The sequence below is a fragment of the Gavialis gangeticus genome, unplaced genomic scaffold, assembly GCF_001723915.1.
Source record: "Gavialis gangeticus isolate Ggan-Ray unplaced genomic scaffold, GavGan_comp1, whole genome shotgun sequence".
Classification (NCBI taxonomy): domain Eukaryota; kingdom Metazoa; phylum Chordata; order Crocodylia; family Gavialidae; genus Gavialis; species Gavialis gangeticus.
The window spans coordinates 246,431,894-246,446,376 of NW_017729032.1; positions in this window are offsets into that span (position 1 = coordinate 246,431,894).

Consider the following 14,483-nt stretch of genomic DNA (forward strand, 5'->3'; position numbering starts at 1 on the left):
CCCCCCCCCCCACGGCCAAGCCACCCATGACTCCATCCTGGTCCCCACCACAGACCTGGGTCCCACGCACCGCCCTGGCTGGGCAGTGCCCCCAGCCCCAGCCCTACTCCCTCCCTCACCATGGAAGGTTGGGGAGATAGATTGAGGCCCCCATGCCCTCCTTTCCTCCTCCCTGCTCATCCCCATAGATTTACCTGCAGGGAGCTGCTCTCCATGATGCCTGGCTATTTTCCTGGTCATGTGTACACATGTGGCCACACACATGCACACAGTGCCCCCTATATCTCGCTCCCAGCAGCCCCAAGCAGGGCCCCTTGCAGACTAAAATGCTGCCCGCCTGCAAGGGGAAACCTGCTGTTTCCTGAGGGAACCCAGGCATCCAGGGTCCCCAGCCCCATGGGGGAGAGAGAACTCAGGTGGTAAGCATTATCAGCTACAACTGGCAAAAAAACCCGAGACCCCATAATGTAAATTTCCCTTTTATCGTTGCCAATCTATGATGCAACTAATATATCAGTACACCTCTAATGCATATTAAAGCACACACATAGACGTACCCACAGAGTAGTTTAAAGGGACCCAAGGTAACTACCAGTACCAATCCAGCTGTAGCAGCACTGAGCTTAGCACAAGCTACAAAAATCATCCAAGGGATGAGCTGAGTTCTGTACTGGCAATGGCTGTAATGGCTATGTATATGCAAGCTATGCTGTTTAAAGTTAACTTGAATAAGCTTGTACTGTGTTCTGGTGTAGGCATATCCTTAGAGTATGATGCACCTGTAATCCAGTGCCCCACTAGCTCTAAGACAGGCCATTTCTTCTGGGTGGCCTTGGGTAAGGCAACAAGTCACTTCCTGTCCAGGAGCCATATTTGTATATACCTGTTCCTAGTGTTAGCTGAATGTGTCACTTCTGTCAGGCTAGGTTGCTTTAAGATTTGCCCACCGATATCTACAGACACCTTGTCCCCTTATATATGTGGTTTGATAGACAAGGCAGGTTTAAGATGTAGCACAAGGTAGAATGACAGGTCCCAATTTAGTGTTTCTTTGCACACCTACTTTGGCATACAATCCCTTCATCTCCACAACCTCCTTCTGAATCATACCATGAATCATAGGACCAGTCTTTGTATCATGAGGGATATTAGTTATCTCCTACTTCCCCATTGCCGACCATAACCAGGAAAATAACGCGAGTGGGGTCCCAAGAAATCATGAGGTCAGCATGAGATGAAATAATATGAAAACTGGGATTTATCCTGGTTTTAAAGCCTTTCAGATGCATCTGGGACATATTTTTCAAGATGGCTGCTCAACCACAAGGACTAGACTGTTTTTTAATGATCACTGAGTTAATCATGCATTCACCGGATTCCAGGAGGCAGGGATATGTTTAAAAAGCCAAACAAGCATGCAATCTCAGGCGATGCAGTGTGGTTTTGCCAGAAGACAAAGATACATATCTTGGCTACACAGATGGGACAGGAGAAAGTCAGCATAATTGGTATAAAACAGTGGTTCTCAATGCTTTTAAACACAAGACACCCCTTAGAAAATGCCAGCTCTAAGTTTTCACTTAGTTTTTTGGGGGGTTTTTTGTTTGTTTGGTTGGGTTTTTTTGAGTGCAGGAAAAGAATAGAGCAATTCTTCTGCTGCAAAAAACTCAGGAAGACCACAACAGGGCAGAATGTGTTTCACGCTGCAGATTCCCATTTGAAATCTCTGGCTTAACTTATGAATCACATTTGCACACCAAACAGCAGTAACATTGTATGGCACCCTTAAAAGAATCTCAAGAAACCCTGGTTAAGAATCCCTGCTATAAATAATGATGATTGCTGCATTAAACTCAAAACACTTCTTCTCGGTATCAAAACTATTAGCTAAGCAAGTCAGTATTGTTGAAGGAGCAAAAAGATCCTATGTTATATAAGAAAATCTAGAGACTAAAAAAAAAAAACCCCTAAAAATGTCCATCAGTTCAGTTGTTTGAAATATGAATGTTATAGCCCTTGAAAATATTTCTACTAGAAGCACATGTTAGATAACAGAGTTTGCTTTGTAAGTTAAATAAGTGACACTGTTGAACTGCATATTAAAAATCTTGTATGAGACAGCTAAACCAAAGAAAGTGCTTAAGTGGTGAATCACTCTAATTGAGTAGTGATATTTTTAATCCAGTAATAGTTCAAATCTATTGCATCCACTTTTGAGGGCAGATACAATTTTGACTCTGGTTTTGAAGAAAAGATGGTATTACATAACAGATGAACAGTATTAGCAAGTTCATTTTCCTTTTTGCCTACAGGCCATGAGTCATTTTTCACTAAATTAAACACAGTTCTCTTCTTCCTATATAAAGTTGCCTTGTAAAGTTAAGGCACTGGCTTTATGATCAAGCTTTAAAAAAAAGCAGTAGTTATTCCTTTTATGAAATTAAATAATTAAGGCAGAATGAGAAGAGATACTCATCTTCCACACTTTAGGTCACGAAGCAATGACAGACAGTTCTTTCAGGACCTCCTGACGCTACTTGTAACAGCCCATAATTTGAAGATTATGTCTAATTTGTATGACAGTGAGCATCTGGCTCACCACTACACTAGTCAAATAAGCTTCCAGCGCATTACAGAGCTCCATGAAACAGTCCTCATCCCTATAGACTAAGAGACCAACCAGCCCTAAAGGGAGTCTTCAGTTCTTTGTAGGCTGCAAAGAATTAATGGAAGACAAGGTACTTACATATGCTCTTCCCCTCATACACATACCTCCTGATGCTAGTTTGGGAGCAGAGTTGTGTTTTTAAGTAGCCACAAAACACCACAAACAATATCTTTGTTTACATCCTATTTCCTTCAAGTGTTACTAACATACAATTAAGTCAGTTTGCAACCAAAGAAAACAAGCCACTGATAGCTCCCAAACTGGATATAAGAAGCGAGGAGGTCATTTATTTAGCTACTGCCTCTTGCAAATGGGGAATCAGCCACGGCAAATTTAACCAGCATCAGCTGTAACAAATCAAATGGTACTCCACACCCAGGATCTCCTTTCCCCAGGGAGGCTCTGACAGGCAATAGCCCCTTGCTCCTTGCCCTCCTATGGAGCAGGAGCCAATAGCTTGTTCTCCTTCCTGGTCAGCAACTAACTGAGCTGGACTCTCCTCTCCTAACCCTTCTTTCTATGCTGACACTCACACAGGGGTTAACTTGCATAGCTTCCTAACCCTTTCCTAGGTAGCATGGGGCTGTGTGTACCCACATAGCTCTGAGAAGTTGGTAGCTTGGCAGTGCACTTCCAAGGCAGCTTAAAGCTTGGGAAAAGTCAAAGAAATATTTGATGCAAATCAAATTTTGCCCTAAGGCTTCTTTTTACCAACCTCAGGAATAGTCTTCAGTGTCTGTCTTTGTCTTCAGGGTACATCAGTTTATGTCCAGTATCCCAATGAAGTCCAGTGTCAGCTGTACTATACCTCACAATCACTGTCTGGTCTCTTCTAGTGGACGTCTATATCCCATCTGTAACATTTGTTTTCAAGGCATGAAGAAATAGTAATGAATCAATCTTTAGCTGCCTTCCTCTTAGTTTGTGCAGAGGTAGTCATTTTAATGCCATACACGGGAAACCAAGCTGGTGATGGGGAACCCTGGCAGATTTTTCAAAGCTGGCAATCGGCTATACCTATACTGCTGAAGTAGCCAGTGCTTTGGGATCCAAATAATATTTTCCAATCTGCACCTGATACTCAGCAATTAACCACTTGAGAAATGTGACAGTTCCACAAGGCAAAGGCAAGCCATTTAAGCTGCAGCCTTCAGCGGCTGTTCACAGACTCTGCACCCTTAAATATATCTCATAGCACAGAGCAATGACTCATCCATGTTGCAGAGAGAAAGGTCATGGGATTCCCTTCAGATATGAAGAAAGATTTGAAAAGTCGGAATAAGGGCAGAGAAAAAGCTTCAGAGTCACCTAGCAGTGTTTAGAGAGACGAGGGCAGCTCTGCAGAGAAACTGCAGACCAGCATAAGGCATCTTTGTGGAAAAAGGAAAGACATTCACAGGAGTCTCCTAATAGGGTAGATCAGCCTCAAAGGAGCTTTGACTTCACTGGGTCGTACCACGGTGCATGCTCACCCCAAGGCCATTAAGCTACAAAGGCTGACACTGAGGAGAGAGCCCACTCCTGCCACTCAGTCAGCTTGTACTCAGCACCTTTGCTTCCTGGACTCTTGTCACTGAGCATCTAGGATACTCCTGAACTCAGCTTGTCCATTGCTTTATATAACTACATGGGTGCCTTTTTGGCTCAGGCACCCCTAGGAAAATGCCAGCTCTTAGTTTTCACTCATTTCTTTTACTACAGGAAAATACCAGAGCAATGTGTCTGCTAACAAAGAACTCAGAAAAACCACTACAGAGCAGAGTGTTTTTAACATGACTAATTCCTATTTGAAATCCTATTGGATTTATCTTGTGCACGGTGTACACACCTAGAAGTGCTAACATTGTGTGGCACCCTGCAGCTCCCTTGAAAGGATCTCAAGGGTTGAAAAATGACTGACACAGAGGGCAATCTACAGGGTTATAGTCCCACTGGAAGTCAAAGGGAGTTGAGTACCTAAATGCCATTTATGCCCTTGGAACTCCCCCTCACCCCCATAATTGGCAACCCTAGGGTCAGGGAGATCTAATACAATGGGTATTATGCCATTCTAAGGCAAGGCCAAATTCTCCTTTGCACTGGAGCACACAGGAAGCATACGCACAGCCTTTGGCAGAGAGCCAGGAGAGTGAACACATCTAATAAAGAACGCATATCTTCTACAAATATAGCCAGGTAGGTCAAACTACAATGGTGTCCATGGCCTCTCTTGGAAGCTACCATATTTTAAGCCAGACTTGTTTTCTCTGTCTTTCCTTATTCTATTTCTATCTCCAGGCCACTTGGTTTAAAACTAAAACATTTTAGAATCAAGCCCACTTTGCTTTCCTGCTTTTTTTTTTTACCTTTACCCAGAGAATCGGTAATGAGTTACTGAAATATTCTTAAATCTTTAAAGCACAAGTGAGAGAGATGGAGAGAGAAAAGATACTCCCTAGCTTCAATAGAATATAAACTGAGTACCACCCCTCCGATGCATCCCTTCCATTTACCACACTCCACATTCTGACAGTTCCCACCCACAGTAAAATATATCAAATGGATTAAGGACAAGAGTCAGTGTACCTAGAAAAAACAGCTACATTTATTTGGGACAAAACAGCTCATTTGAAAAGTGTTTGGGAATAAAGGCAGCTAAGAAATCAAAGAAAAGATGCAGCAAAGAAAGAGTGGAAGTTGCAGAAAGGAGATTCTGAAAGGGGTCGGAGAGGAAGAGCTTCTAGATAGCTGACCATTGAATGAAACAAATAGAAAAATACAATGGAGAAGCAATTCCGAAATGCAGGAGAAAATCTCTCACCTACAGTCAGATGCTTCCACCCTTATTCAGGCTGAGCAGAAGGCCTGTGGGAAGCGGATAGTATTCGTTTCGGACTCAGATTCAGCCGATTTGGGGGACAGTGATTCGATTCAGTGAAAAAAAAGCCCTGGTGTTCACTGGGTGCTGCCGGGTGTGGGGTGGGCCTGGAGGGCTCTGCATGAGCCCCCTGGCCTCCCCCTCGCTCCCCCAGCCCTGCCATGGGTGCCCTGCCCAGGCCACCTCCAGTCCTTTAAGAGAAAAAAAAAACCCCCAAAAAGCCCTGGGACTCTCCACTCCTGCCTGGGGGGGGGGGGGGCCCATGGGCCCCCCCCCCCCCGCCGGGGGGGGGGGGGGATCCATGCTGCCCTGCACCACATGGTGGGCTCTGCACAAGCCCCTGAAGTCTTGAGGCCACTGAAGGAGTGGTGAGTCCTGGGGCTTTTTTCAACTTTTTTGCTAAAGGGCCCAAGTGGGGCACCCGTGGAGGGGCTGGGGGAGCAAGGGAGTGGGTTGGGGGGCTCATACAGAGCTCCCCATTCAGCATGGGGCAGTGGGGGGCAGCGGGGATCACCCCCACCCAGCAGCACCCAAAGAACACCAGGGCTTGGGTAGATGGGGCAGCCATGGGGGGCTGGGTGGGGTCCCCCCATGGTCCCCTCCCCCAGACCCCCCTGCCCTGCCCCTAGTACTTACCATTCAGACTCAGCTGCAAGGACCGCCAGAATCATCAAAGCTCTCCAAATCTTTTCCAAAGACTCAGAGAGTTTTGAATCAATTCCGACCTTTAAATTGGTCCCCTGATTCAATTCGGATTTGGAGATTCAGCCACCAAACCAAGCCGAATCTCCTCCAAATCAAATTAGCACTTGAAGGTTTGCACAGCTGTACTGAGCAATACCTTGCTGCCTAAGTAATAGTCTTACTTGCTGAAGACAAAACTGCACCTGAAGCTTCTGCAAACACATAGCTACTTATAGCAGGACTCTCTCACAAGTGCAACAACTGAGAAAAAGCCAATTAATAAAGGTGCAACTAATGAAAGATTTGCTGTGCTGCAAATGCTGCAAAATAACCATCCAGTAAAATAATTGGAGAGCTCTGACAGCCCTACCTCAGGATCTGTGGTTGACATAGGGGGTGCAGCAAGGAAGCCTCTCCAACCATACGTTCAGTTAAGGTGCATCCAAAAAAAAGTAGTCGGAAGAGTGGCAGACAGCAGACAAGGTGTGCCACATGGTGCCCCCCAGAGGATAAATCATAATAAAATGTCAGAGGGTCCAGAAGCTCCTTCCCAAGGCTTATGACAAGATGCACAGGAAGGACTCAGACGTCTAATATTTAGGTAGAATTTAGGCGCTTAAAATGAGAAGTATGACCCTGAAAACCTGAGTTAGATGTCTGGAAGTCCTATGTTTTCACTAGCAGAGTAACTTAGGCCCCTTGAGTTCTGCTTTGGCACGGGTGTGTAACAGGACAGACAATTCAGAGCCCTGGAGGTGTCTAAGACCTTTCAGGATCCACAAGATAAGCAGGGGAATGATAAAAGGGCCAATCTGTTAGGCATGCTTAGAACAGACCCAGCCCCTGATGACAGTGCTGAGTTCTGTACTAAACACAGCAGCCATGCTTCCTTTCATTAAAAAATATTGGGCTTGTGCCCTCTCTTTCACTCCGTGAACTCTGTATTTTTTTGCTCCGCAGTGGCTCATCCACAACAAGGTAAAGAGTGCCTGTCCCTCACCCCAGACTATCCGACAGGTGTGGCTACTAAACCCCTTTAGGCTGAGGAGGGAATTGAAATAAGGTATCCCACTTCCTTAGTGCTCTAACCACTATACTGAAAGGGGCAGAATTAAAGACATGAACCTTTCCAGCATTTCCTATGGACTAGCTAAACAAAACCCTTCCTGTCCAGTATAGTGTACCACTGTGTAAATCCCTGAGGCAAATTCCAATGTTTAAGGCTACCTTTTCTGGGAGCAGCCTGCTAGCAGCTCCTTTTTAACAATCAGGGGACCTCCAGATTGAGTGTTTCTGAACATAGCTACAGTGCCGTGGGAGAAGTGATCCGGTCAAGTAACCACCTCCCAAATTAAAGACAGATTAGGTACAGATGTTATATGTACCATGCAATAAGCACACAGAAAGATCTCTACATAATCAAACAGACATTCATGGCACATAAAGCACTTCAAAAAATAGCAGGTCCCGCTTTAAGTTAACCCTGGATGGATGTGGTATCAGACTAAAGCTGCAGGAATCAAAGGGCTAAGGCAGGGAGACAGTGGAGCCCCTTGCTGTCTGGCCTCCCCAGTTTGCTGGCTCAGGTCTTGGGGAGGCTGAACCCACATTTCAGGGGGGCTCCATTCTCCCCACACTCTCCTCCCAGTCTCCTGATGATTGCAAATCAGAGCCATGCACAATTTTTTGCTGCACTGGGAACTGAGGGAAAGTGGGTGAGGAAATAGAGCCCTTTTGTCATGTGGGCCTGTGCTGGACCCCTCAAAACATGAGCCAGCAAACTGGAGGGGGGCCTCAGAACAGGGGGTCTCCATTCCCCCCTCCACTCCCAGTCCCTCACGCAGTGAAAAGCTGGCTAGTTCTGTGCTGCAGCTGTCAGGAGGCTGGGGCAGAGGGAGGGAATGGAGCCCAGCCCCATCAAGACCCAAGCCAGCAAGCTGGGGGGCACCCACATGGCAGGGGGCTCCATTCCCCCTCCTCACTTTCCACACACCAGCGCTGACAGCAGCCAGGTGGCAGGGGCACACGGCTGGGGAGAGGTGCTCTGCTGGCTAGTCAGGGATGGGCAGCTGCTTGGCTGGGCTCCGCTGGGCTTGGCATTCTCTGGCAGCCTCTTGGGAGGTGTATGGGAGTGCCCCTTAGCCTGCTGGCCTCAGCCAGTGCAGACAGGCTTTAATGATCCCTCCCTGCAACAGCAAGTGTCTGTTCTGTTTGCTCCTGACCTAATCTAGAGCGCATTGAATAAAGCACAATGCTTAGAGTGCTTCTGCCTCGGGCTTTATGAACGTCTGTACTTAGCCTTATTGATCGAAACTAGCACCTTAAGCCTCTCCCTAATGCTCCCAGACAGTGGATTTAATGCACAGTCCAAGAAAGAGCGCATGCATAAACCAACCAGTCCATGTGGTAAAAGAAAGACACACCTTGCTAGAGAAGTGGAGATAAAGGCCACTTCTCCCGGTGCACCAAACTACAAGCCAAGTAGCAAGTGGCATCACACTCCTTTTATAAGGGGGGGTGTATTATTTCCACTCATTGCATCCCATGCTGACAAGCATTATTTCAGTCTTCTATGGAGTGGGCTTCAGACAGCTAGCACCCTTCTGAGTGATAATTTCATCAAGAAATGCTCAGGTTCACCAGCCAGGGCAAACAAGGTAGAGAGATCAAGCTGGATATGTTTAGCAAGGTCAAAACACCATGCAGTCCACTCTTGTTCTCTTGTCAAGGGATGACAGCAGAGAAGCTTGTTGTAGTACATAATGCAAGACACTTCCTGCTCAAACATGTCTTCTATTTGCTCCTCTTTGAGAGAGAAGAAAAACCACCTTTTCATGGCTCCAGTTGCATAGAGATGTTTTGGAGCTGGTTCAGGCTCTGAGACAGCAAACCAGAACTCCTAGGTTCCAATAATCCTCTGGGGGCAATTTGAAGCAGGTCATTCTTATATTGAACTCACACAGTGAGTACTTAGGGAAAACATTTCTATTATATCAATACCACTCTGCAAAGGGACATCTTTCCATCATCCTATGCCCCTCTTCTTTCTCTGCCTCTGCACACTCCAGGCTCTCTCCTGCTCTCTGGGTCTCCCATCCCCATCATTGTCATCTTGGGTCTAGGGCTGCTGTTTTCAGACACTCATTAGAGCCAATCTTAAACAATTGCCCCTGAAGCTATTGTGTTACCAATACACCTGCAGGAGGAGTTGCAGAGCCCAGGCTCCAACCAGGATCACAGTAGCCCTTTGATAATAGTTCTGGCAGGTGAAGCAAAATGGAAATCAACTCCTGGCTGAGCATGCAGTCACTATACTATCCATGCAGACAGCATGCAAAACAAATGCTCACCCTCCTAAACTGCAGTTTTATTCACGTTGGTGCACAGCCAAGAATTAATTACTGTTTTCTGGTTTGGCAGTTCCCCCTAGTGGTTTATAGGGCTCATTACACACATGCCACTTAAAATAGGAGCAAAGTAATTGGGAATGTCTGCATGCATATTTCACATACCTACTGAAAACATTGCAAAAGGAGTGCATTTTGCACATGCAAAGGGGTTGGAGGACTCCCCCTGCTCTTACCCATTGCTACATGCTCATCAAGAGCACTCAGCAATAGCTTTTTTATCTTTCAGACACTCATACAAGCTCAATTCTTACCTCATAAAAATTAGCCATGACTTGCCCACGACAATTAAGATCACACTAAATAAAATTGGACTTACAATGGAGGTATACAGTTCTAAAGTTGGAGGTATACAGTTTTAAAGTTAGCTGTATACCTCCAATAAGGGCTGCAGCAGGATTCATGGAACTTTACGTACATGCATGGTTAACACACTTGGAGAGAGGAAGGGGACAGAAGATACATTGCCTTTTTACCAAGTCAATGGGGACTAAATAAAAAAAAACTTTCCCATCAATCATCCCTGCAACAGAACCCTGTTCACAAAGTAAAAGAGAGCAGGCTGCTTATGGGAAACTCTATTTGGAAATGAGAAAGGGCTGAGTCAGCTGTGGGGCACAGTAGATACACTGGAGGGTAGGGCTAGGATTCAGAGAGACCTTAAGAAATTGGGGGATTGAACCAAAAAAACATGTCATGAGGTTCAATAAGGACAAGTGCAAAGTCTTACACATAAGATGAAACAATCGCATGCTTAACAATCCCAAGCTTAACATGAGCCAGCAAAGTGCCCTTGTTGCGAAGAAGGCTAAGGGCATACTGGGCTGCACTGGTAGGAGTCCTGCCAGCAGATTGAGTGAAGTGATTATTCCCCTCTATTCAGCACTGGTGAGGCTGCAGCTGAAGTACTGCATCCAGTTTACAATAACAATAAAAAAGTTATTGCAGCGTCTAGGGGCTGTTGTAGAGGGTTGAACGCCTAAGGTACGCAGCTAGCTTGGAACTCACTAACTTCTGCTTCCCGGGTCCATAGCCGTCTGCACCTCAGAACAGGGAATCATGATAGGCCTGGTAAAGCCTGACTTCCCAAAACACTACCAAACCCAGGTCACCCCGCCATGAAAAAAACCAGGAGCGGGTAGGGGGAAATTAAGCAGCCTATAAAAAGGCCCCATGTCCAGCCTGAAGAGGCCACAGGCAGCCATAAATTCTTCTGTTTTACTGGCAAGCTTCATGCTCAGCTCCTAGTCTGCTACACAAGCCTGCACAGGGGCTGGCTTCTTATGCCCAAGGACCCAAATAGTCTCTTGGGCACATGAATGAAAAAAGGAGAAAAACAACTTTTTGGCCGGGCTGAGACATCTCTCCTGAGATGCTGCCAGGACTCTTCCCAAACCACACCTGCACCTGCACCCACCTATAGAAGGAAAAGCCCTGCATCTTTGCACCCCAGAGTTGAGGCACTGGTTAGATGCACTCTGAAGTCCAACTGTGCTTGGTATGTATCAGGTAGCAAAAAAAAAAGGTTGCAGGCCCCTGGGGCTGTTCAGGCTAGGCAAAGGTATAAGGTACACAGCTAGCCTTCAGCTCACACCCTAAGGTTTCTCAGATCATCTCAGTCTTGTGCGCTACAGAACAGAGGCAGCCCAGTGGGCCTGCAAAGCCTGACTTCCCAAACCACACCCCCAGCTGGAAGAGGGGACTTTGGGCATACGACGCCAGACCCTCTGCAAGCTTGTGTAGTATGTTGGAGACTGAGCTTGAGGCTGGCCAGTAGAACAGGGGAATTTGTGGCTACCTGTAGCCTCTTCTGGCTGGGCACAGAGCCCTTAATTTTTTTTATTTTTTGCTGCTGCTGCTTCTATAGGTGGGGCGCAGGGGCTGGGGATTCACAGTGATTTGGGAAGTCAGGCTTAACAGGCCCATGCTGCAGCCCATGTTCTGTGCCCTGGAGCCTGGTGTGATTTCTAGGTTAGCTGTGTACTTTAGATCTTGAGCCCCCTATAATGGCTCCTGGGTGCTGCAACCATTTTATTTTGCCCCCACCCCCATACATGCCTAGTGCAGTTGGGCTCCAGAGCATGGCTGAGCAGTGCCATGGCTCCATGGTGCAAAGATTCAGGGCTTAGTGTGGCATGCCCAAACCCTTTCAAGTCTGGGCATGCTATGTCAAACCCCAGATTCTGGGACCCCTGCCTCAGGCAGAGCCCTGCCAGTGTATGAGGAGGGACGGGTCTCAGCTCAGCCAATTTTTGTTTCCTTTTTTTCATTTTTGGGTGGGCAAGACTATTCGGGCCCTCAGTCATAAGAAGCCAGCCCCTCTGCAGGCTTGCATAGTTAGTTGTAGGCCGAGCATGAGGCTGGCCAGTAAAACAGGAATTTGTGGCTCTTTCAGTTGGCCACAGGGCCCTGTCACAGGGCACTTAATTTTTTTTTTACCTGCTGGTTTCTTCTATACAGGGGTGCAGGGTGTGGGGGGAAGTTGGTAGGGCCTCTACAAGTATGTCAGCAAAAAAAAAAAAAAAAAAAAAAAAAAATCAGAAAAAGCATGGGTCCCTTATTGAATGGAGGAGGCAACTTAGTGACCGATGATGGGGAAAAGGCTGAAGCACCTAATGCCTTCTTCACCTCAGTCCTCACAGGCAAGGTCAGCTCCTGGACTCCTGCCCCAGGCACCACAGTTTGGGGCGGAGGGGAGCAGCCCGCAGTGGTGAAAGAACAGGTTAGGGACTGTTTAGAAAAGCTGGATGTGTGCAAGTCCATGGGGCCAAATGCAGTGCATCTAAGGGCGCTAAGGGAGCTGGCTGATGTGATTGCAGAGCTGCTGGCCGTTATCTTTGAAAACTTTTGGTGATTGGGGGAGGTCCTGGATGTTTGGAAAAGGGCAAGTATAGTGCCCACTTTTAAGAAAGGGAAGGAGGATCTAGGGACCTGCAGACCAGTCAGCCTCACCTCAGTCCCCAGCCAATCAAGTTTAAGCAGGCTTCTCATACTGGGGCAGCCCAAGATGGCTATTAAACCAGGTCTTCCAGGTAGAATTCCACTCAGCAGTCAGCACAAGATGACAAGACTTCCAAGATGGCTGTTTAAACCAGAGTAACAGCCTATGGTCAGAATCCTTAGAAACCAGACATGTTCCTGGCAATTTTACCCCTCCTGTACAACAGATCATGCTTTGTTCATCATCCCAACCCGACTGATTGCTTGCTTGGTGCCATTGTAGCACCAGCACTGCCCATCCATTCTGCAAAACGCTGAAGAAATACCAAGGATCAGGCATTTCCTGTGCTAACAGCATGCCTGGTTGCCATTGGGATGCCACCATTCTATTCCTTGTTCTATATCTTTGCACAAATTCTGGGAATTAATGAAGCTACATTGCATTACTATTCTTATATAATAAAGGGCTTTGTCTGTCCATAATGCTCTTGGAGCACTTTGGTTAGTGAAACAACCAATCAGAGTGCGGAGCACCACCATGACGGAAGACACAGAGGGGATGGAGCAACATTTCTTCAGCCACTTGCCCCATTCCCATAGCCTATCATAAAGTTCTGCTTTACATTTCATTGTCTAGAATACTTAATATCACAACCACTTATAACAATGGCATTCCACAACCACAGCCAAATAAGCAAGACAATTACTATGTGTAACACAACTAAGCTTGACTCTTCTCTGTACCAAGTGAACTTCTTGATGTTTAAGAACTGGTCCACATCCTGCAAAACACAAAGGAAAAAAGGAAGGGGCTCAACTCCCTTTAGGTTAATGCAGGTCATGGAATCACTTTTGACACTGTGGCTGGCTTCATTTCTAATGGGCTCTGGCCCTTACCATTTAGACCCCCGTTCTTCCCTTAGTGGCATGGTACATTATCTTATCTTCTACTTGCCATGCTTGAGGATGCAGTACAAGCCCCAGTTGTCCATCTATTTATCTGTTAATGTTCTCCAGGCTGGAGCTCATCTAGAGATTCCCCTCCTAGCTCCTTGCAAAGACTGTTTCATCAGCAATCTTTTCTTCTCAAAGTGACAAGTGCTCCAAGCATCCTGCTACACATCTTCTCTCCTTGGCCTCCACCAAGGGTTTTTCTGTTGGAGTATGCTTCCCCTAACCTTCTCCCATCAAAGGGTGACTCACAAGGCAGTGGGAGCTAGGGTTTTCAAGCACCCTATACTTGCTTTTCCCTGGGGTGGCAACATGTAGCATTTTGTAAAGACTACCCCACCATAAGTAGCTCCACAACATTAGCCAGTCCCAGGAAGGTGTAGTTTCCAGGTCTTACCCAGGACCAATCTCCAGGCTCTCCACCCCTCATGGGCACAGTCTCTCGCTTCTGGGCTTTCTGGCCCCTTTGCACTCAGGCTGTGTCCACAAAAGGATCTTCAGCCTATCCATTCCAAGACCCTGATGCATCCAATGCAAACACAGCTTACGTGGGTTCAGGCAAAATGTGGCTGAGTGTCCCTGGGGCTGGATGCTGTGCCTGGCCCTGGGAGGTAAAAGAGCATGAATTCAAAGCTGCCTGCAGCCACCTTGGGGGTAGGAGGATGTACTTCTACCACTTAAGGAGTCTGAGGGGGAAAGTAGACCAACTGAGGTGCTATGTGGCTTTGGGGTTGTGTGTAGTGCCTGGATAGCAGAAGGACATGAGTCTAAGCCTTTCTTTGGCCCCCTCTGTTTGATAAGAGGCCCCTTCCAAGGTTTTTTCTGCCTTGCAGAGCCCCCACCCACTGCAAGCATAGCTAGGATGGGCTTGTCCCAGGGCTCCTCAGCTATGTCCCCAATTTTTTTTTTTTAATTTGGGGGCAGCTGAAACGGCTTGGTACCTACCATAGAATGCATCCAAGACAGAAGGCTGACC